Consider the following 23003-nt stretch of genomic DNA (forward strand, 5'->3'; position numbering starts at 1 on the left):
GGTGCCGCTTCCCCTTGCTTAGTGGTGTTGCAGACTCTGGGGCCTTTCAGATATATATATATATATATATATATATATACTGAGATCATGTGACACTTAAATAAAGTCCACTTGTGTGCAATCTAACTAATTATGTAACTTCTAAAGGAATTGGTTGCGCCAGATCTTATTTAGGGACTTCATAGCAAAGAGGTGAATACATATGCACGCACCACTTTTAAATGTAAAAAATTTTTTAAACAAGCAATATTTTTCATTTCACTTCACCAATTTGGACTATTTTGTGTCTGTCCATTACATGAAATCCAAATAAAAATCCATTTAAATTACAGGTTGTTATGCAAGAAATAGGAAAAATGCCAAGGGGGATGAATAATTTTGCAAGGCACTGCAGGTAGGTAGCTAACAGCCATGGTGGAGTGTGAAAGGATAGCAGCCCCAACTGTCAAAGTGAGAGAGGAGGCTATTCTGGATACTTTTGTGTAGTTCCAGAGATAATAGTAACATAATATTCAGTGCGGTCTAATTTGAGTATAATGAAGTCTGTTTATTGTGAGGTTTTCTGTCCTCAGATACAGAGAGCTGTGAAAGCATGTCTGCAGATGAACATCATTCACTCATGCTGCCAAACATACCCTCGTAAAACTGACTATCCTACCGATCCTTGACTTCGGCGATGTCATTTACAAAATATCCTCCAACAATCTACTTAGCAAATTGGATGCAGTCCATCACAGTGCCATCCGTTTTGTCACCAAAGCCCCATATACTACCCACCACTGCGACCTGTATGCTCTCGTTGGCTGGCCCTCACTTCATATTCGTCGCCAAACCAACTGGCTCCAGGTCATCTATAAGTCTTTCCTAGGTAAAGCACCGCCTTATCTCAGCTCACTGCTCACCATAGCAGCACCCACCCGTAACACGCGCTCCAGCATGTATATTTCACTGGTCACCCCCAAAGCCAATTCCTCCTTTGGCCATCTTTCCTTCCAGTTCTCTGCTGCCAATGACTGGAACAAATTGCAAAAATCACTGAAGGTGGAGACTCATATCTCCCTCACTAACTTTAAGCATCAGCTGTCAGAGCATCTTACAGATCATTGCACTTGTACATAGCCTATCTATAAATAGCCCACCCATCCAACTACCTCATACCCATATTATTTATTTTCTTTGCTCCTTTGCACCCCAGTATCTCTACTTGCACATTCATCTTCTGCACATCTATCACTCCAGTGTTTAATAGCTAAATTGTAATTATTTCACCACAATGGCCTATTTATTGCCTTACCTCCCTAATCTTACCTCATTTGCACACACTGTATATAGATATTTCTATTGTGTTATTGACTGTACGTTTGTTTATTCCATGTGTAACTCAGTGTTTTGTTTGTGTCGCACTGCTTTGCTTTATCTTGGCCAGGTCGCAGTTGTAAATGAGAACTTGTTCTCAACTGGCCTACCTGGTTAAATAAAGGTAAAAAAATTGATAAAATAAAAAACAGGTCCCAATCCAGGCTGTATCACATCCGACCGTGATTGGGAGTCCCATAGGGCAGCGCACAATTGGCCCAGCGTCGTCCGGATTTGGCCGGGGTAGGTCGTCATTGTAAATAAGAATTTGTTCTTAACTGATTTGCCCAGTTAACCTCTTGGCGTTCCCCTAGGATAGGGGGCGCCACAGCGCATTTTGAAAAAAATTCGTGCCCATTTTAAACGGCCTACTACTCAAACTCAGAAGCTAGGATATGCATATAATTAATACTTGTGGATAGAAACTTTAGGGTGTTTTCTAAAACTGTTTGAATGGTGTCTGAGTATAACAGAACTCATATGGCAGTCAAAACCCCGAGACCGATCGTAACAGGATGTGGAATTCTGAATTGTGGACTCAACTTCACATCTTTGCCTATTAATCACACCGTGAGCTATGGTTCATTGAGCACTTCCTATTTCTTCCACTAGATGTCCCCAGTCTTTACAAAGTGGTTTGAGCCTTCTACTGTGGAAACTGAATGAATGAGACGCTGTTGAAATTGGTCACATGAGGAGGGCCATCACCATTATGATGCCGACGGCCCTGTCTACCCTCCCCTTTCGAAACGTTTTGAAACACAATACAATCGTCCCCCTCGAATCTTATTGGCTCTCTTGTTGAAACAGGCCCTGAAGATTTATGTTATACAACGTTTGACATGTTTGAAGGAACCTAAATGGGAAAAAAATGTTTTTGGTCGAAATACCTGTCCCGCGCCCGATGGAGCTTTTGGATCAGCCTTCAGACGCGCTAACAACAACAAGCTAATGGAACATAAAGGATGAACTTTTTCGAACAAAAATACATTTGTTGTGGACCTGGTATTCCTGGAAGTGCTTTCTGATGAAGACAACCAAAGGTAAGGGATTATTGACAATAGTATACAAGACTAGATGTGATATGCGATTGTTCCAAGATGGCGCAGAGCTGTATTTACTAGGTAATTTTCTGAGTATCGCATCCCCTTTTATCGCAAAAATGTGATTACCCAGTAAAGTTATTTTTAAATCTGGTATTACAGGTGCTTTCAAGAGATATTCATCTATAAATCTTAGAATGACAATATTACATTTTAAAAATGTTTTCGAATAGTAATTGAGTAAATTGTAGCACTGTTTCCCCGGATGCATTTGAGGGAAAATAGTTAGTCAACGTTACACGCCGATGTAAAATGCTGTTTTTATATATAAATATGAACTTTATCGAACAAAAGAATGCATGCATTGTGTAACATGATGTCCTCGGTGTGTCATCTGATGAAGTTTGTAAAAGGTTAGTGCTGCATTTAGCTGTTTTTTGGTTATTTGTGATGCATGTGGTTGGTCGGAAAATGGCTATGTGGCTACTTTTACGATATACTCCTCTAACATAATCTAATGTCTTGCTTTTGCTGTAAAGCCTTTTTGAAATCGGACAACGTGGTTCGATTCAGGAGAGGTGTATCTATAAAACGATATAATTAGAAGAAAAAAATTGAATTTTTTTTAAATTAAATTTTGTTATGCTAATAGCGATATGATTTTTCGCTGGATGTCCGTCCCGTATGGCCGCACAGGGGTTAAATAAAATAAAGTCCTGGAGGGACTCAAAGGGGTGCACATTTTTGTATTTGCCTTAGCACTACATAGCTGATCCAAATGATCAACTCATCAAGCTTCAAGTGGTATTTCTGTATTAATTTGTGATGCTATCCTTGATATGATCCTGCTATTGTCACATGCTACACATGCACATGTGTGTGCACATGCATCTATCAATCCAATGTTATCATGATTTGTTATAAGGGATATTATACTTTAGTAATCCACAATGACCTGGTGATGTAAAAGTCTAAAAATATTCCTACAGATACCTTGTAACTGGAGATTCCTTCAAAACGATTGTCTACAGTTACTGTGTAGAGCATTGCAAGGTTGGGTGACCAGGGCCATCTGGGACTGCCTCCTGGAGGAAGTTGGGCGTGAGAAGACTACCTGTGTCCTGCATAACTTTGTGAGAATAGACACGGGGACCAGGAAGGGATCTGAAGCTGGCCGCCGTGTGCCAGAAGTCTGCTGCTCTGCAGTATGTCTCAAGGATGGGGTCCAACAACACAGCAAGAGAGGCAATCCGTGAGCGGGAGATCTTCACCTCCTACTTCTTCGAAGAGGGTGCTGTTACCTGGCAACACAATAGACTACACTATGCACAACCAAAGGTTCTTTAGAGAGAAATCCACATTGCAATAAGAATATACTTCCATTTACTTATTATCTATGTCAACTGCATTTATTCAATTCCAGTTTCTCTCCCTTTGATTTCTACTTCTCAGGTGAAGGTGCTGTTTAGGTAAGGGTGTGATGTCTGTACAAAAACAAAAACAGGCTATTTTAAGTCACCCGTATTTTTAAAAAGTAGAATAATTATACACCCTATAACCCACACACTCATGTATCAATCTGATTGATGGATTGTGTTGTGCAGTAAGCAGGCTCCGGTGTATAACCGTGGCTCCTTCCACCTTCAAAGAATAGGCAAGAGGGCCAACCCTATAACTACGCTATATTGTTTGTCCTCATGTGTCTGTGCATGTTTTTCAGCACTTAGTGTGGACACTAGGTGAGGCCACACACACAGATTCCTGTTGAACACCGTCTCTTTAACTACCTTATTTTCTCAATAACAGTCTCTCTCCTTCACTTCATCCCTCTCTCCCCTTCTCCCTAAATCCTCAAGGTTATGTCAGCTGTGTTGGTGAACCCCTGCCGCATCTGAACTGGCTACATAGAGGGCACAGCATGATCACAGGTGAGAGGTCACTTGGTCGGGTCAACAGGAAGTATTATTAAAGAGATGCTTTACATTGTAATATAGATAGAGATACAGTAGTCCCAGATTTAATGATCCAAGGTCAGTTTTGCATTTCACTGATTATGATTATGATGACTGCCAGTGTTAGAATAAAAAAACCACAAGGCTTAAACATGCACTCTCCCCATCTGTCTCTCATCTGCTGGTATGTTTTGATGTGAGAGAGGATGGGACTCGGAGTTGACAACATCTCCACCCCACCCGCTCTTAAGATAACCTTTGGGCCGACTGGGAGCCAAAGGTTTGTCAGGAGACACCACTAGAGACATTATTATGTAATTGTGATGAACTGAGAGAATATTAGCATAGCACTGTTATTCATATGCTGTCTTCCCTGCTCTGTTCTTGCCCCTTTCCCTTTCTGCCTTTTACACCTCTCTATAATGCACACCAGATGTGCATTGACGTACAGACTTAAATTGTATTTATAATATACATAATATTACAATTATAATATTTATAATTTATTTTTTATTTAAAAAATGATTCAACTTTTATTTAACAAGGCAAGTCAGTTAAGAATAAATTCCTCTTTACAATGATGGCCTACCCCGGCCAAACCCGGATGACGCTGTGCCAATTGTGCGCCGCCCTATGGGACTCCCAATCATGGCCGGATGTGATACAGCCTGGATTCGAACCAGGGACTGTAGTGACGCTTCTTGCACTGAGATCTCAGTGCCTTAGACCGCTGTGCCACTCAGGAGCCCAATGCATGTATTATGCATTTATAACACTTAATAATGAACTTCTTTCAATTAAGCGTTTCACATTCTCTACTGGTTGGAATAAGGCTCTCATTTGATGAAACACTACACCTATCCTGTATTTATCAGATCAACGCAGATGAAGGAAATTATATATTGAGATGAACCGGTTTTAGAGTATTTACATGATGCATAGGAAGTGTAGTGTACTGTTTTTTAAATTATATCTATGTATATATGAATTACAAAATCAGCCTTTAACTTATTACATCATGTTTCTAGTCTATTGCATAGTTACAATGTGTCCTAGAACCAGGATTGGTAAACACTGTTGAAGTGTATAATTGTAATACATACATGCAGACACAGCATCATTCAAAGACTGGAATTTGGTACTTCTGGTATTGACTGAAAAAGACATTGATACCTGCACTGCACCTTTATTTGCCAAGGTAGAGTACATGATATATTAAATGTACAGGCTACAATGTGGGGATCTCATGCATGGTAATAACTACATGTATATAGGACTTTCATCCTTGGCATTCAAACTGTTTTCAAGTTGATACAACTGGCTATGATAGCTGAGGTGCATAGCTACGTTCTGAACTAATATGTATACCAAATATTTTAGGGTCTATACACAGATCGGCTACATAGTTAGCTACACATCCATAGGCACACAGGTATTTTTATCCTCCACTCCACAATAAGCAAGAAAATAGTTAGCTAGCTACGTTACTTCAGCTGCATTGCATGGCAAATATCAGCAAGGCAAGCTTGCAAAATTGTACATTCAATTTGCAGTAAATGCTTTAGCTAGCTAGATTCTTTACAACCACTTTCACAAGACGACAGACTGGTTATCTGGTTGTTTCAGGAGGCCCTAAAACATGAAACAACACGATTTACAATTTCATACTCATGTCACAACACCCATAAAGCTAGCCAGCTAGCTGGCTAATGTTAGCTAGTTATAATTACTTACATTTGCTTCATTCAGTTGTACAACTGACTAGGTATCTGTCACGTCCTGACCATAGAACGCTTTTATTTTCTATGGTAGAGTAGGTCGGGGGGTTAGTCTAGTTTATTATTTCTATGTGGGGTTCTAGGTTTGTTTTTCTATGTTGGTGATTGTGTATGATTCCCAATTAGAGGCAGCTGGTAATCGTTGTCTCTAATTGGGGATCATACTTAAGTAGAATGTTTTCCACTTGTGGGTTATGGGATATTGTGTTTTGAGTAAGTGTATGTAGCACCTCTGTAGTCACGTTTCGTTTATTCTTTATTGTTTTTGTATTTTGCTTAGTTTCACTTTATAATAAATATGTGGAAAGCTACTCACGCTGCGCCTTGGTCCGATCATTCCAAACGAACGTGACAGTATCCCCATTTCCCCTTTCCATCCTAGTGTCTTTGCAGAAGAAAGTCTCCAGCCTTGGGTCGCATAGCGTCAAATTCGTCATGGAAACCACTTGATATGAATGGTCATCGCCTACATCGCTTAGCGGTTTGCGCTGGTGATGTCCAGTTGGGAAATGTTGAACTTTTTCTCCGTCTCCCATTCCCCGTTTGCGCCGCCCAACGGTCCCCACTCTCTCCGCTTCTCACTGCTTTCTGCCCATTGAAAATGAATGGGAAGCGGTGATTCACCAAGCGACATCGCATGCTAGTGTACACGGGGCATAACACGTACTGTATAACCCACCTCACTCAGGGGGTGAATGTAAGAGTGCTGTCATCGCCAGTCGATGTGGAGCACTAACTTCAAGACTGCTCCTGTTTCACACACAAGTCCCCGCTACCATTTATGACCTATAAAACCCCTGTAGCAAAAGATTCCGTAAAGGTCTTGGTAAAAACACAATATTTGTATTCTGTCTCCAATCACAACAAGACAGCCAACTGAGTGTTTGTTGCCGTCCGGTCTCTCCTCTCCCCTCACTACTCAGCTAGCCACCAACACCACTCCCGAAAGTGTAATTGATCGGGTGAAGAAGACTATGGTTCCCTACTAGACCAACAGCGGTTGTGCTGCGCTGACAAGCTGGCCTAGCCACGCTAAACATGTCATGTAAAACCATTCCGCTTGCAAACTCCTTCCGATAGCACCGGGGTGCAGCTACATAGACAAGCGAGAAAGAGTTCGGGGAGCAATGAGAAGATCATGTGTCTCGTTACCTACCTACTTCAAACTGCTGCCTGTGGATTGTCCTTTTCACGGTCGATCAACACAACCCAGAAGACACTACAAATTTCCCAGGAAAGGTTTTGTACATCCTATCGTTGCATTATATTCTTCTCTTTCTGCAGTAGGTCCTGTTTTGTCTCTCAGCCTGCATTGCTGCTTCCTCTCCGAGCTACTGCATCGAGGTCTGGATTTCAGCTGACTACGCTGGGAGTCGAGCTGTTGACATTGCCTGCCCCCCTCCATCTCTCCTCTGCTCCGTGCTTATTCCCTCACCCCTCCCCTTCTGGATTCCAAGCCCTGCATATGACAGCAGCCTGGCCTGCCTGGACAGCATGCGTGCGTAAGTCTGTAAACCAGTGGGAGAGAGTGAGTCTGTATGTGTGTGTGTGTGTGTGTGTGTGTGTGTGTGTGTGTGTGTGTGTGTGTGTGTGTGTGTGTGTGTGTGTGTGTGAGAGTGTATGTATGTATGTGAGAGTGTATGTATGTATGTATGTATGTATGCATGTATGTATTGTCATGACGTTGGCCTCTTTTGGTACAGGGAGGACAGTTGACCCCCTCCCTTTTTCACCACCACCCAACCTACCTTCCCCCCAACCCAGGCCCTGTGTGAAAGGGTTGTAAAAACCCTAAGAGGAGAATCTCCTACCACATGTTTCATAGAGAGACAAAGGAAATTCTTCCAACTCATAGAATTGGAGAACCGAGCGACATGTGTGTTCTGGAGAAGGTATGGAAGATTGGTGAAGAACCCAGCTACGAACTGATCCGCTTGGTACAATTTTGTGATACTCAGAAGAGACAATATAGCCATATTACCATAAAACTGTTTATATAATAGCCTCAGCTTGAGACTTGCATCATAATGGGTGTATAGAATGTATTAATAAGGATACAGCTTTTGTAATACATTGAGATGCGATGTACTGATGTAATGTGATAGAATTGTATTTCTGTAACCAAGTCTAACTCAGTCATAGGCACGCCCCCAGGGACACATACAGGACCAGGCGTCATTTGACAAGCTGTTCTATGGGCACTATAAAACACCCCCTGATTTACATTTCCCCAGACCAGGCCTCCACTCCATGGCCAATAGGTTTTACCTTCCAATTCCTCTACTGAAAGTGAACCATACCACGTGGTTAACTTTTAGACTATTGATACCGACAGAATAAGAACAAGTCTTTGATATTAATTATTAGTCTGCAGCTAAGTAAATTATATCATCGAACGCGAAGACCAACGAAACATCCATTCTATAACGACATTAATGAATGTCGCTTTGAAAGACCCATTCTAACCGAGAGAGAGACTCTCCATCATAACGACGCTCGAACAAGGATCTCGATGACACATGAGCGTAAATATATATTGATTGCAATTGTTCCCGAATGAGCGAGCCTTCAATTGTCAATTGTTAATATTAATGAACTCTGTGTGCCACAGCTGACCTTTTATGATCCATTGTTCAACAGGCCGACCTGCCTGTTTAGCCCACAAGGGCACATTCCTCTACCAATCCTTTGTGACGATAATTACTGTTTGTATGTTTTCTGTTAATTACTTAGTGTAGTAAATAAATGATTTTAAGATAATTGATGTATGGATGATTTTAGTAAAGACTGGGTTCGTGCAGATACAACAATTTACGACGTTTGGAATGAGACTGAACACGAGGTAAAATACACCATTTAAACCAGAAGATAATCGGCCTATACTATAATAGAATATAATATTATAGTACAGGAAAGTTATATTAGGAAAATTATAGCTTTGTAATCTGAATATTCTCCTTGGTGCCCCGATCTCCTAGTTAATTACAATTAAACGATTAATCAGTTTAATCGCGTGATAATAATTACAGGGAGCTAATTGATAAACATGTCTTCAGTTTAATGGTACCCCCAAAGACACGACAGTATGTATGTATGTATGTATGTATGTATGTATGTATGTAAACCAGTGGGCATGTGCGAGTGTGTGTGTGAGACAGTGTGACAGTGTGAGTGTGTGTATGTATTTGAGTGTGTGTGTGTGAGAGAGAGCGCGTGTATTTGTGTGAGTGAGTGAGTGTAAACCAGTGGGCGTGTGTGCATGTTAGTGAGTGTGTGTATGTATTTGAGTGTGTATGTGTGTGAGAGAATATGAGAGTGAGTTTGTGTGAGTGGTAATGTGAGTATGCGAGAGATTGAGTACGTGTGTGTGTGTGTGTGTGAGAGAGTGAGAGAGTGAGAGAGTGAGTGAGTGAGTGAGTGTGTCCAGTGAGTGAGTGTGTCCAGTGAGTGAGTGTGTCCAGTGAGTGAGTGTGTCCAGTGAGTGAGTGTGTCCAGTGAGTGAGTGTGTCCAGTGAGTGAGTGTGTCCAGTGAGTGAGTGTGTCCAGTGAGTGAGTGTGTCCAGTGAGTGAGTGTGTGTGTGTGTCCAGTGAGTGAGTGTGTGTGTGTGTGTCCAGTGAGTGTAAACCAGTGGGTGTGTGTGCGCATGTAAGTGAGTGTGTGTATGTATTTGAGTGTGTGTATGTATTTGAGTGTGTATGTGTGTGAGAGAATATGAGAGTGAGTTTGTGTGAGTGGAAATGTGTGAATGACAGTGAGTATGAGAGTGAGTATGTGTGTGCGTCTGTGTGTGTGTGCGAGAGAGAGTTTGTGTGTGTATGTCTGTGTGTATATGTGTGTGAGAGAGCGTGTATTTGTGTGAGTGAGTGAGTGAGTGTAAACCAGTGGGCGTGTGTGCATGTTAGTGAGTGTGTGTATGTATTTGAGTGTGTATGTATGTGTGTGAGAGAATATGAGAGTGAGTTTGTGCGAGTGGTAATGTGAGTGTGCGAGAGATTGAGTACGTGTGTGTGTGTGTGTGTGAGTATTTGAGTGAGTGAGTATTTGTGTGAGTGAGTGAGTATTTGTGTGAGTGTGTCCAGTGAGTGAGTGAGTGTGTGTGTGTCCAGTGAGTGTAAACCAGTGGGCGTGTGTGCATGTTAGTGAGTGTGTGTATGTATTTGAGTGTGTATGTGTGTGAGAGAATATGAGAGTGAGTTTGTGTGAGTGGAAATGTGTGAATGAGAGTGAGTTTGTGTGAGTGTGTATGAGAGTGAGTATGTGTGTGCGTCTGTCTGTGCGAGAGAGAGTTTGTGTGTGTGTGTGTGTGTGTGTGTGTGTGTGTGTGTGTGTGTGTGTGTGTGTGTGTGTGTGTGAGAGAGTGTGTGAGAGAGTGTGTGAGAGTGTGTATTTGTGTGAGTGAGTGAGTGTAAACCAGTGGGCGTGTGTGCTGAGTGTGTGTATGTATTTGAGTATGTATGTATGTATGTATGTATCACTCTGCGTTCCAGAAACTATCCGAAATGGTAAATCAGGGTCGTGCGCATGGCGCATTTCGTGACAAAAAAAAATCTAAATATTCCATTACCGTACTTCGAAGCATGTCAACCGCTGTTTAAAATACATTTTTATGCAATTTATCTCGTAAAAAAGCGATAATATTCCGACCAGGAATCTCCTTTACTATTTTGAAGGTTGTGCTGATTATAATGAGCTAGTGCTAAGCTATTTGCCAGCTATGTGTGGCATCATGTTTGTTGACATTATACAATGAATTCTGGGTGTCACGTAAACATCTGTCAGACCAAAGATATAATGAGGTGAAGGAATGGTTCACTCATCTTTCGGGTAAACTTCCGAAAGTGAATGAAGGGAAGTGAATGATCGTAGACGACACATACCCTTCAACATGCATACTATAAACAGACCAAACTCATCTCGTCTCCTCTTATCTTTGGTTGAAGCAAAAAAACAAACATGACGGCACGCACAAACTACCCGTTGTTTTACTCAATTATTTCAATCATTGGTGAGCTCACCCGTGGGGTGATTAATTATAAACTGTTTTGCTATTAGCTAATTCATATTGTAGTTTCTGTCAGCGGAGAGTTATAAAAATATGACCGCTTGTGTTATGTCAATCTTTCCTCAGTTAGCGCTAGGACAAATGTAGCCTACATTTTCCAGTTTGGATGATTGTGTTATGCTATATATATATATAAATAAATTCAATTTTCTTACTTTTAGATATACTTTTATATATTTTGTGAATTGTTAGATACTACTGCACTGTTGGAGCTAGGAACACAAGCATTTCGCCTCACCCGCAAGAAAATCTGCTAAATATGTGTATGTGACCAATAAAATGAGATTTGATTACTTGTAACAGCGCTCACTGTTGCCCCCTAGTGGCTGGTTTCCAGGTCAACTTCTGACGTTCTCAGACATGGATGGACGTCGAATACTGACTTGTATCACGGGTGACCTGGCTGGTATGTGAGTGTGTGTGAAGGAGTGTGTGTGTGTGTGTGTGTGTGTGTGTGTGTGTATGTGTGTATGTGTATATATATATATATGTGTGTTTATGTGTGTGTGCGCGTGTGTGTGTGTGAGAGACAGACACACAGACAGAGAGAGAGAGACAGACAAGAGAGAGAGAGCAGGATGAAAGGAAATTACAACACCATGGGCCTCATTTAAAAACCGTGTGTACATACAAAATATTAACCAAAATGTGCGTGCGCCAATTCACACAAAAGTTGGCATTTATAAAAATCAAACTTCATGTGAAAATGTGGTCACCTCCCCACAAACTTTAGACCATGCGTACGCACATCTGCAAGTGGTTGAAATATTGTATTGCAAGCTGGCAAGTAAGTCTTTTGTGCAAATGTGGATATGAAGAAAAGCTTATTCATAAAAAACAAAAAAAACAGGAAACATATCAACAAGAATACAAGTAACTCTTTAATTCTGTAATGGAAATAAATGTATTTCCTGTTACCAAGCCATTTACGGTTTCCATGCGGACCAATTTATCAGTGAATTCTGAAAAGCTATCCAAGGAGTTTTTTGTTTTTTTAATTCACCTTTATTTAACCAGGTAGGCCAGTTGAGAACAAGTTCTCATTTACAACTGCGACCTGGCCAAGATAAAGCAAAGCAGTGCGACAAAAACAACAGAGTTACACATGGAATAAACAAGCGTACAGTCAACACAATAGAAAAATCTATGTACAGTGTGTGCAAATGTAGTAAGATTAGGGAGGTAAGGCAATACATAGGCCACAGAGGTGAAAATAATTACAATTTAGCATTAACACTGGAGTGATAGATGTACAGATCATGTGCAAGTAGAGAAACTGGGGTGCAAAAGAGCAACAAGAAAAATAACAATATGGGGATGAGGTAGTTGGATGTGCTATTTACAGATGGGCTGTGCACAGGTACAGTGATCGGTAAGCTGCTCTGACAGCTGATGCTTAAAGTTAGAGAGGGAGATAAGTCTCCAGCTTCGGTAATTTTTGCAATTCGTTCCAGTCATTGGCAGCAGAGAACTGGAAGGAACGGCAGCCAAAGGAAATGTTGGCTTTGGGGATGACCAGTGAAATATACCTGCTGGAGCACGTGCTACGGGTGGGTGTTGCTATGGGGACCAGTGAGCTGAGATAATGCGGTGCTTTACCTAGCAAAGACTTATAGATGACCTGGAGCCAGTGGATTTGGCAACGAATATGTAGTGAGGGCCAGCCAACGAGAGCATACAGGTCGCAGTGGTGGGTAGTATATGGGTCTTTGGTGACAAAATGGATGGCACTGTGATAGACTGCATCCAATTTGCTGAGTAGAGTGTTGGAGGCTATTTTGTAAATGACATCACTGAAGTCAAGGATCGGTAGGATAGTCCGTTTTACGAGGGTATCTTTGGCAGCATGAGCGAAGGAGGCTTTGTTGTGAAATAGGAAGCCGATTCTAGATTTTAATTTTGGATTGGAGATCCTTAATGTGAGTCTGGAAGGAGAGTTTACAGTCTAACCAGACATCTAGGTATTTGTAGTTGTCCACATATTCTAAGTCAGAACCGTCCAGAGTAGTGATGCTAGTTGGGCGGGCGGGTGCGGGCAGCAATCGGTTGAAGAGCATGCATTTAGTTTTACTAGCATTTAAAAGCAGTGCAGTATGGCATTGAAGCTTGTTTGGAAGTTTGTTAACACAGTGTCCAAAGAAGGGCCAGATGTATACAAAATGGTGTCGTCTGCGTAGAGGTGGATCAGAGAATCACCAGCAGCAAGAGTGACATCATTGATATATACAGAGAAAAGAGAGTCGGCCTGAGAATTGAAACCTGTGGCACCCAATAGAGACTGCCAGAGGTCCGGACAACAGGCCCTCCGATTTGACACACTGAAATCTGAGAAGTAGTTGGTGAACCAGACGAGGCTGTCATTTGAGAAACCAAGGCTATTGAGTCTGCCGATAAGAAAGCGGTGATTGACAGAGTCGAAAGCCTTGGCCAGGTCAATGAAGACGGTTGCACAGTACTGTCTTTTATCGATGGCGGTTATGATATCGTTTAGGACCTTGAGCGTGGCTGAGGTGCACCCATGACCAGCTCGGAAACCAGATTGCATAGTGGAGAAGGTACAGTAGGATTCGAAATGGTTGGTGATCCGTTTGTTAACTTGGCTTTTGAAGATTTTAGAAAGGCAGACTCATATGTCCCTCACTAACTTTAAGCACCAGCTGTCAGAGTAGCTCACAGATCACTGTACCTGTACATAGTCCATCTGTAAATAGCCCATCCAACTACCTCATCCCCCATACTGTTATTCATTTTATTTATTTTGCTCCTTTGCACCCCAGTATCTCTACTTGCACACTCATCTTCTGCACATCTATCACTCCAGTGTTTAATTGCTATATTGTAATTATTTTGCCACTATGGCCTATTTATTGCCTTACCTCCCTTATCCTACCTCATTTGCACACACTGTATATAGACCTTTTCTATTGTATTATTGACTGCATGTTTGTTTATTCCATGTGTAACTCTGTTGTTGTTTGTGTAGCACTGCTTTGCATTATCTTGGCCAGGTCACAGTTGTAAATGAGAACTTGTTCTCAACTCAATACCTGGTTAAATAAAGGTGAAATAAAAAATACAAAAAATTTAAAAACATTTAGAGGGCAAGTTGGTCAGGATGATATCTATGAGGTTACGGATTTAGGGTTGTACCCGGTAGGTTCCTTGATAATTTGTGTGAGATTGAGGGCATCTAGCTTTGATTGTAAGACGGCCGGGGTGTTAAGCATATCCCAGTTTAGGTCACCTAAGAGTACGAACTGTAGTGTTCCATGATGTTGTTTTTTTAGGGATTGATATTGGTTCTTGTAGAATATATGTTTTATTTTCTTCCATATTGTTCTAGTGTTCTTAACTGTTAAGTTAATGTTCTTAGCTTTATCCTTTGAAAATACACGTAAAAAGATTCTGGGGATGAGCATGCACATTTTCGATATGTACATATTGTTTCTCTTTAGTGCATTAACTATATGTCGCCAGTAAAAGCCTTGGGTAGCGAGTTGATACAATTACGTTAAAACCTTCCTCAGACTTAGGAAGATGTAAAACTTTCCTTTTTATTCTATGAATTTGATTAGACCATATAAAGTCTGTTATGACCGAGCATACTTTTTCAAAGAATGTCTTCAGTTGAGTAATTGGTATTACTGACAATACAAAAACTTTTGGATCCATGCCATTTTAAAAAGAGGTTTATTCTGCCAGTCAGATTTATGGGAAGACTAACCAATTTAATTAGATCTGCTTTCATATTGTTGAGTAATGGAATAAAGTTATATATTTGTTGTTTGTTGTCACTTACTAAGCATTTCATATTTTTTGTTGTCCACTTAAAGGATTGCTGTAGATCATGAGCCCCTTTCTAAAGCAATTTCATCAGATAATGTATTTAGGACATTTATACAATACTTTTATAAAATGTTTACTATTTCAGCTGAAAAGTTAAAAGCTTCCAAAATGTTTAATAGAAAAGGCCATTCAAGATGTTTGTAAGCCTTTTCAGCATCAACAGCCATTTTATTTAACCTTTATTTAACTAGGCAAGTCAGTTAAGAACAAAATCTTATTTACAATGACGGCCTAACCCGGCCAAACCCTAACCATGCTGGGCCAATTGTGCGCCGCCTATGGGACTCCCAATCACGGCTGGTTGTAATACAGACTGGCATCGAACCAGGGTCTGTAGTGACGCCTCTAGCACCGAGATGCCTTAGACCGCTGCACCACTCGGGAGCCCCTAATGATAAATCTATATCTATTTAGTGTATTTTTGTGTATTGTATTAAACTGAATCATGTTCTTGTATTTGTTTGGGTCTATTTTTAATAAACCCTATCTAATTGATATGTATCAAGCCCGGTAAGACTTTTGCCATTCTATTCCTTACAAGCTTTGTTATTATTTTATTGTAACAATTTATTAAACTTATGGGTCAGCATGGGGAATCTCCAGATTTTCCTGTTTTTAATATAACTGAAATAAATTATTCATGGACCTAGGAAGTACTGAATTTAGTGACGTGTGTTGTCATTTGGGTAAATAGGGGGGCTAATTTGTTAATTAACATTCTAATGGATGAAAATTGCAGTCCTTGTAACCAAATAGGATAATAGTAGGAACCCTTTATACAGTGCATTCGGAAAGTATTCAGACCCCTTGACTTTATCCACATTTTGTTACTTTACACCCTTATTCTAAATTGGATTAAATACATAATTTTTCTCATCAATCTACACACAATACCCCATAATGACAAAGCGAAAACAAGTTTCAATTTGATTTTAAAACATAAATACTTTATTTACACAATGAAACCCTATGCTATGAGACTCAATAGTGAGCTCAGGTGCATCCTGTTTCCACTGATCATCTTTGAGATGTTTCTACAACTTGATTGGAATCCACCTGCGGTAAATTCAATTGATTGGACATGATTTTGAAAGTTACACCAGTCTATATAAGGTCCCACAATTGACAGTGCATGTCAGAGCAAAAACCAAGCCATGAGGTTGAAGGAATTGTCCATACAGCTCAGAGACAGGATTGTGTTGAGGCACAGATCTGGAGAAGTGTACAAAAACATTTCTGCAGCATTGAAGGTCCCCAAGGACACAGCGGCCTCCATCATTCTTAAATGGAAAAAGTTTGAAATGCCTTAATAAAAAGGCACGCCAGCCCGCTTGGAGTTTGCCAAAAGGCACCGCAACGACTCGCAGACCATGAGAAACAAGATTCTCTGGACTGATGAAACCAAGATTGAGCTCTTTGGCTTGAGGAAACCTTGCACCATCCCTACGGTGAAGCATGGTGGTGGTAGCATCATGCTGGGGGGATGTTTTTCAGTGGCAGGGACCGGGAGACTAGTCAGGATCGAGGCAAAGATGAATGGAGCAAAGTACAGATAGATCCTTGATGATAACCTGCTCCACAGCACTCAGGACCTCAGACTGGTGCGAAGGATCACCTTCCAACAGGACAACGACCCTAAGCACACAGCCAAGACAATGCAGGAGTGGCTTCGGGACAAGTCCCTGAAAGTTCTTGAGTAGCCCAGCCAAAGCACGGACTTGAACCCAATCAAACATCTCTGGAGAGACCTGAAAATAGCTGTGCAGCGACGCTCCAACTCCACCCTGACATAGCTTGAGAGGATCTGCAGAGAATGGGAGAAACTCCCCAAATACAGATGTGCCAAGCTTGTAGCGTCATACCCAAGAATAATTGAGGCTGTAATCGCTGCAAAAGGTGCTTCAACAAAAGTGCTGAGTAAAGTGTCTGAATACTTATGTAAATGTGATAGTTTTATATTTAATACATTTGCAAAAAAGTTTTGCATCATCTTTATGGGGTATTGTGTGTAGATTGATGAGAAAAAACTAAAATTGTATCCATTTAATAATAAGGCTGTAACGTAACAAATGTTGAAAAAGTCAAGGGGTCTGAATACTTTCGAATACACTATATATTAGTCTTGACAATTTTTTAAATAATGAATCAGCATCAAATGAAACAGTTACAGCAATTTCAAGTACAGAATAAAAAAAGTATACAGTATTAAGGAAAGAGCAATTCATTGATACTCATGAGTCAAGTCTTTGTATAGGTATACCAAAACTAAATGAAAAGCATCTCTCTGTCCATGAAGACGAGATACACAAAGACATACACAGTCACAACACCCAAACCTCCATTCCCCTCTCCTGATACCCCGCCTACTAACCATTGATTAATTTTCTGCAGAGCCTGACAAGGGGCAGCCATAATGTTGAATGTCATCTTTCTTAGGGGGGACAGAAGACAGGTGACACAGACTCGGACACATTCCTGAACAAGCTCTAGGGACACATCCATTAGCCCAGTTCCCAGCCCGGCCTGTCTACTTCGCTCACTTCATCTCCCGCTACCGTTTTTAACCCTCCCTCCATTTTTTACCCTCTCTATGGGAGGTTAACCCTCCATGACTAAAACACAGGAGCCAGACATGGGAATAGGCCAATAGTTCATCTCACAATTCAATGTGGCCTTGTACACCGTGACCACCCCAGGCACACTGATTGACAGGATGAAAATTAAATCAAAGGTTATTTGTTGCAAATGGAGATGCGCCAAATGCACTCAAGATATACATTTTGACAAAACAACTGAGGAACATCAGAGGACAAATTCTCCCAAATTCTCTCCGTTATCCTTCTCTCTGGATCTGGTGTGTTTGTTATGACTCATCGTTATTGCAGTGTGCGCTTTCCAGTAAAATAAAATTAGAGGGTAGAAACCCTTGTCTGTGACACCATACTGTCGTTCTGTATGCCATAGGATGGACCATAGAGTGGCCTCCACAGAGTCCTTTTCACAGATCCTCTAAATCAGTGGTTTTCAACCAGGAATACTAGGACCCCTGGGGGTACTTGGCCTATCCACAGGGGGTACTTGAGAAGACTCATGAGACCATATGCCTGCTGGTATAATGCATACTCTAGACAGAGCAAAATTCAGTTGGTGGTGTAGTAACCAAAAAAGGTTGGGAACCACTGCTCTAAATCACTTGGGTGAACTTGCACTGCACCCTGGGTAATTACGTGTTACTGATCGGTGTCTCCCGCCAACAAGGTTCTATATTTACCCTTGCTTGTTGAAATGGGAGGTAAAGGAGCGCGATGGGCAAACAAGCTCAATGGTTTATTGGAGCATTCTACTGAGTTTCTTCTCCCCCCAGAGGTCTACTGTGCGGAATGGAATGACACAAGGCCCCACAGTACCTGTCAATCACTTGCCAATCATTCAGGACTAGCTTACAGGGAGGCTTACGGGGTGCAGTCTGAGGATTCAGCTCGATTTCGCTGAGCTAGCGCCGTGAAAAAAGCATTTGATCTGTCCTTCAGAAAGAGAAGCACTGCTGCTACAACAGAGGCAATGTTATAGCTCTCCTAACAAAGGCACAATTTTGTCAGATCGTAAGAAAAAGGGAACTTGGCACTTGTATGGAGTTAGACAAAAGGTGGATGGAACATTGGATATGATGAACTGGCCATCCAGGGTGGTCTCTGTAATGCCTCTATAGCAGCTTGAGCCTCTTTTTCTCCATTTCTGCTTCTTCTATTACAGAGGAGTAGTCAAACTCAGTAAAGTGAGAAGAAGCAGAGTTTATAAGAATCCCTTGAAAACAGCATAACGCAGCCTCTGAGGTCACATTTTTGGGGACCTAACCGAATGGAACCTGACAGAATTGGCAAGAGTCCTTGTGCCGTTGCCGGAGCTGAATCACGGCGAAAGTCATGTTTTACGACGTGTTGTTCCTTAATGCATTATTGAGGGTTTCTCTTAGCCAGAAAGTCACTATTTCTGTTTGGCTCACAAGGAACTCCTGGGATCGCACTTGAAGCATTCTCTCTGGTGCCCGCACATAAATTAACTGGCAAAGGAGGAAACGTTGCTGCTCGTTCGACATGCTCATGCTGTAGCAGAAACTTGACAGGGTTACTTGGCTAAAAACTTTAACTCTTGACAGGAGTAACCAGCAGACACATTTTGTGTGCATGAACAAACTGTAGGCCGCCAATTAACTACAATGACCAATGTAGTTCCGATATGCAAAAACAGAACTTTTCGTAATGTGTTTTTTAAGTACAGAACATTTATGGTCAGTGGTGGTGATTTGCCACTTGTGCACTGGACCTCACACACCAGCTACTTACTACTGTTCATATGTTGCTGAATAATAAATTCTGCCCCTTTCTCCCACTCTCACTCCTCTCTGACCAACCACAGCCTCAACTCAACTGTCTACTCAAAGTGCCAAGTAAACAACCTAGCAATTTAGCATGACTTGCACCCTCCAGGCCCAACCATTGCTGTTTGTATGGGTCACTTAGTAGCCACTGGGCCTCTGAATACCTCTTTTGTCCACGAAGCAGACTGGGCAGGGTTAGAAGTCAACCAACCTCCTACACCCTCAAAGCTTCTCACCGTATGTATGGACATGTGCCAGCTACATTCTGTCATGTTTGGAGAACGGCCTGGCATCATCTTAACCCATGACATTATTATTTGGTCATGAGGGTCAACAGTTATGAACGACCAAACAGAATATTATGAACATACAACTTTTATACATCTTTATGCAGTTCTACTTGTTATGAGTGGAATGTTTGAAGATGTGTGCTCAAACAGAACGTACGGACAGGCTTTTTTGAGGTTCACACAGTAAGCAGTCTGATTCTGCCTTATCAGGCCACATTGTGAATGTTGTCAACATTCAGCTTTTGTTTTAGTGCACAAAAAGAGAGCTGTAATGTGTCTAGATGAAGAGTGAATCCAAAATAGAAAATACAGTAATGATACTTGTATTTAAAAATGGCTGACCCTCGGCTCATTGCTTAGAGAAGCACTAATAGTGTACATCCAGGTGTGTAAGAGAGTCTAATGGGAGGACAGAGAGAGGAAAGGAGGGTCTCTTTTCCCAGATGTGCCAGTTCAAACGCATGGTTTATATATTCAAGTTGGTATTATATTGGTACCATGGGGCCATTCCATAGAGTGCCTTTTCAGCTGTGCATGGCAGACATTACAATTTATCACCGTTTCTTTTTACTGCCACTAAACGAACCCAGCTCAAATAGTATCAAAACTTTTAGTGGAGATTTTTAGGAGTGAGTTCCTTCTTTATTGAAAGTAAATAAAAAAATAAGGACATTTTTGCACATGGAAATGCTTTTTTCTTAAACTCTATAAAACACTGTAAATATGTGCTTTCTCACCCCTTGTAAAGTAAAGTGCTTGTTTGTTTACAGTGGAGCATGTCTGCAAAGTTTGCGATTGGAAAGTGAAGGCATGTTCCAAAACGACTTCAACTGCAAAAGGCAGCTCTCAAAATGAACACTCACTATCACTGACTAAGCAAAAAAATTAAAATAAAATCATTGGACCAGTTATTAGAAATGTAATGAACCACGAATCCACAGCAAACTTCCCTCATGGTCACTAACCTTTCTTTAGCTGTCAGGGTGCTGCACTGCACTGTAACTCTGTCTAATGTAGTCCCCCGAGAGAGGATAACCACAAAAAACGCAGCACTTCCTGTTTATCTATAAAGATGGCTGGCTGGAACAATCTGTTTGGATGGGTGAAGTTGCCCCTAGATGCTGATCTTGGGTAAATGTTGCATTTTCCCCACTAGTAGTTAAAGCTAGAATCCTTAGTTTCAACATTCATTTTTTGGACTAATACATGTTTGATATACTGTATACCCATTGATTCTTGAAGAATAAAACTTATAAATGCTTCATGATATTAGTTTACCTTCAAAAATAATTATAGAAGCTTGATATACTGCAATGTTTGTAAATAAAGTAAATGTAAACAAACACTGTATAGCCTTAAAACATGGTTAAAACTATCATTTTGATATCATGGATGGTCAGTCCTTGCATACATAGCTCTTGCTTTGAATTTGATAGTGATTACATTTCTCCAGGCCCATCCCTCAGCTTTTTACTGAAACACAGGCAGGGTGACCGTTTCGTAAAATAAATGTATTAAGGATTCCAGCTTTAAGGTTAGAGATTGGGGGAGGGGAAGCCGATTTTAGATCTGTACCTCAGGGACACTTCATCCTGAAGCAATCCACTGTCCTTCCTACTGAGCCCTTTATTTCGTTCCTTTATTTTATTGAACCAAAATGAACAACTAAAACAGATGAAAAGTACAAAAAGTAGCTGAGTGTTGTCGAAGGTTGTGAAATTAAATATCAGCAATGGATATGTTGTTTCGTACTATGAATTTATTGATAGATCAACCACTACAACAATGATTCTGACACACATGTCCAAACACACATGCTCAAACACTGCATACCACACCCGCAAAATAAAACATACTCAGCAAATCCACAGCAGCCTTTCTTCAAAGGGCTCTCTGACAAAAGTGTGACACTTTGTATTGTAGAGACAGGCTTAAGGTGTCAGCATGCTTCAGTTCGGTTGGTGCACAGCTGAACTCAGCTAGCCGAACCGAAGGAGTGTGCTCACATACTCCCTTAAAAGACCTTCACTTGAAAAAATGAGAAAAAAGCAGCAACAGTACTGTTTGTCAATTTTGAGACGCCGTATCCATTATACACTCTCAAAATAGTCAGAATTAATCTAAGATAACTCAAGAAATCGGTCATTCATTTTGACGATTTTGCCAAAGAGATCTTAGTCGCGCAACTAACTAACTAAGACGTTTGGTGCAGTATTTTTCAATGCCTTGTGTGTCCCCGAACCCTGAGAGAGAGTTAGTCTGTCCTTTCATCCCTCCGTCCTTCAGTCCAGCAACCCTCTTAGGGAGGAGAGGCTTCAGTTCTGATTTATAACTATGGCCGCTCCTCTCGGACACACGTTCTGCATCCCAAATGGCACTCTATTCCCATAGGGCTTGGTCAAAAGTAGTGCACTATATTTGGAATATGGTGCCATTTGGGACACAAACATGGACATCCTGTTCTCCAGAGAGAGAGGAGGGCTCCCAAATTTACATTCCTCCAAGACAGGGTGACCCCGGGGCCCTCCAGCCGGGTCACGTGGAATGCAATCTGAGACAGTGTGATGCGTTGTTGTCCATTGGGTCGTGTTACCATTAGCACAAGTCTTTGAAATTCATGGTTTTAGTATTAGGTCAGTGTTACCCTGTTCCTTCTATTCTGGGGTGTATTCATTCCCCCAAACAGTTGCACGAGTTTATATTGGACAGATTCTGGTAGGTTCCTCCCCGTTTTGTTCCGTTTGCTTTCGTTTAAGAAACGTTTTGCAACAGAATCGGTGGAATGAATACACCCCTGCTGATAGCTAGCTAATGAACTCCCAGTCTCATCTTCCAGAAGCTATAAGAGGGCTTTGTAAATTAAGTGAACACACCGAGACCAGATTGATAGGTGTGTGTGTATAGACTGGGCTGTTGTGGTGATGATGATGAGGGAAGTCTTTGTGTGCGGATTACTCTCCTGAGGGGTGTGAGTGGTCCTGTTGATTGGAACCAGCTGGGTACAGCTAGCCCCCTACCACTTCAGGACACGCCATTCACCACACGTCTCAAGATCAACCCATGACTCCAAAATTACACTTTCAAACACACTCCATCACTCTCACCTCTTGGTTACGGATCTGTATGCCCTACCCCCCAAGGGCAGCTTATTCATTTAACTACCGCCAACAGACTGAACCAAAATATAAACGCAACATGCAACAATTTCAAAGATTTTGCTGAGTTACAATTCATATAAAGGCCCTAATCTACGCATTTCACATGACTGGGCAGAGGTGCAGCCATGAGTGGGCCTGG

The 23003-nt window shown here is 41.3% G+C and overlaps 1 protein-coding gene across 4 annotated transcripts in view; it reads right to left on the minus strand.

Moving 5' to 3' along the window:
* Positions 1-23003, minus strand: part of daam2 (dishevelled associated activator of morphogenesis 2) — a 260782-nt gene that overhangs the window by 193082 nt on the left and 44697 nt on the right. The window contains exon 1 of one of the 4 annotated variants that reach the window (XM_014126171.3): positions 7286-7701. The exons of the other annotated variants lie outside the window; for them this stretch is intronic. The gene's annotated coding sequence lies outside the window, so the exon portion shown is untranslated. Of the gene's footprint in view, positions 1-7285; positions 7702-23003 lie in introns of those variants that run through there. 4 annotated transcript variants of the gene reach the window in all.

Source organism: Salmo salar, chromosome 11, assembly GCF_965601325.2.
Source record: "Salmo salar chromosome 11, fSalSal1, whole genome shotgun sequence".
Classification (NCBI taxonomy): domain Eukaryota; kingdom Metazoa; phylum Chordata; class Actinopteri; order Salmoniformes; family Salmonidae; genus Salmo; species Salmo salar.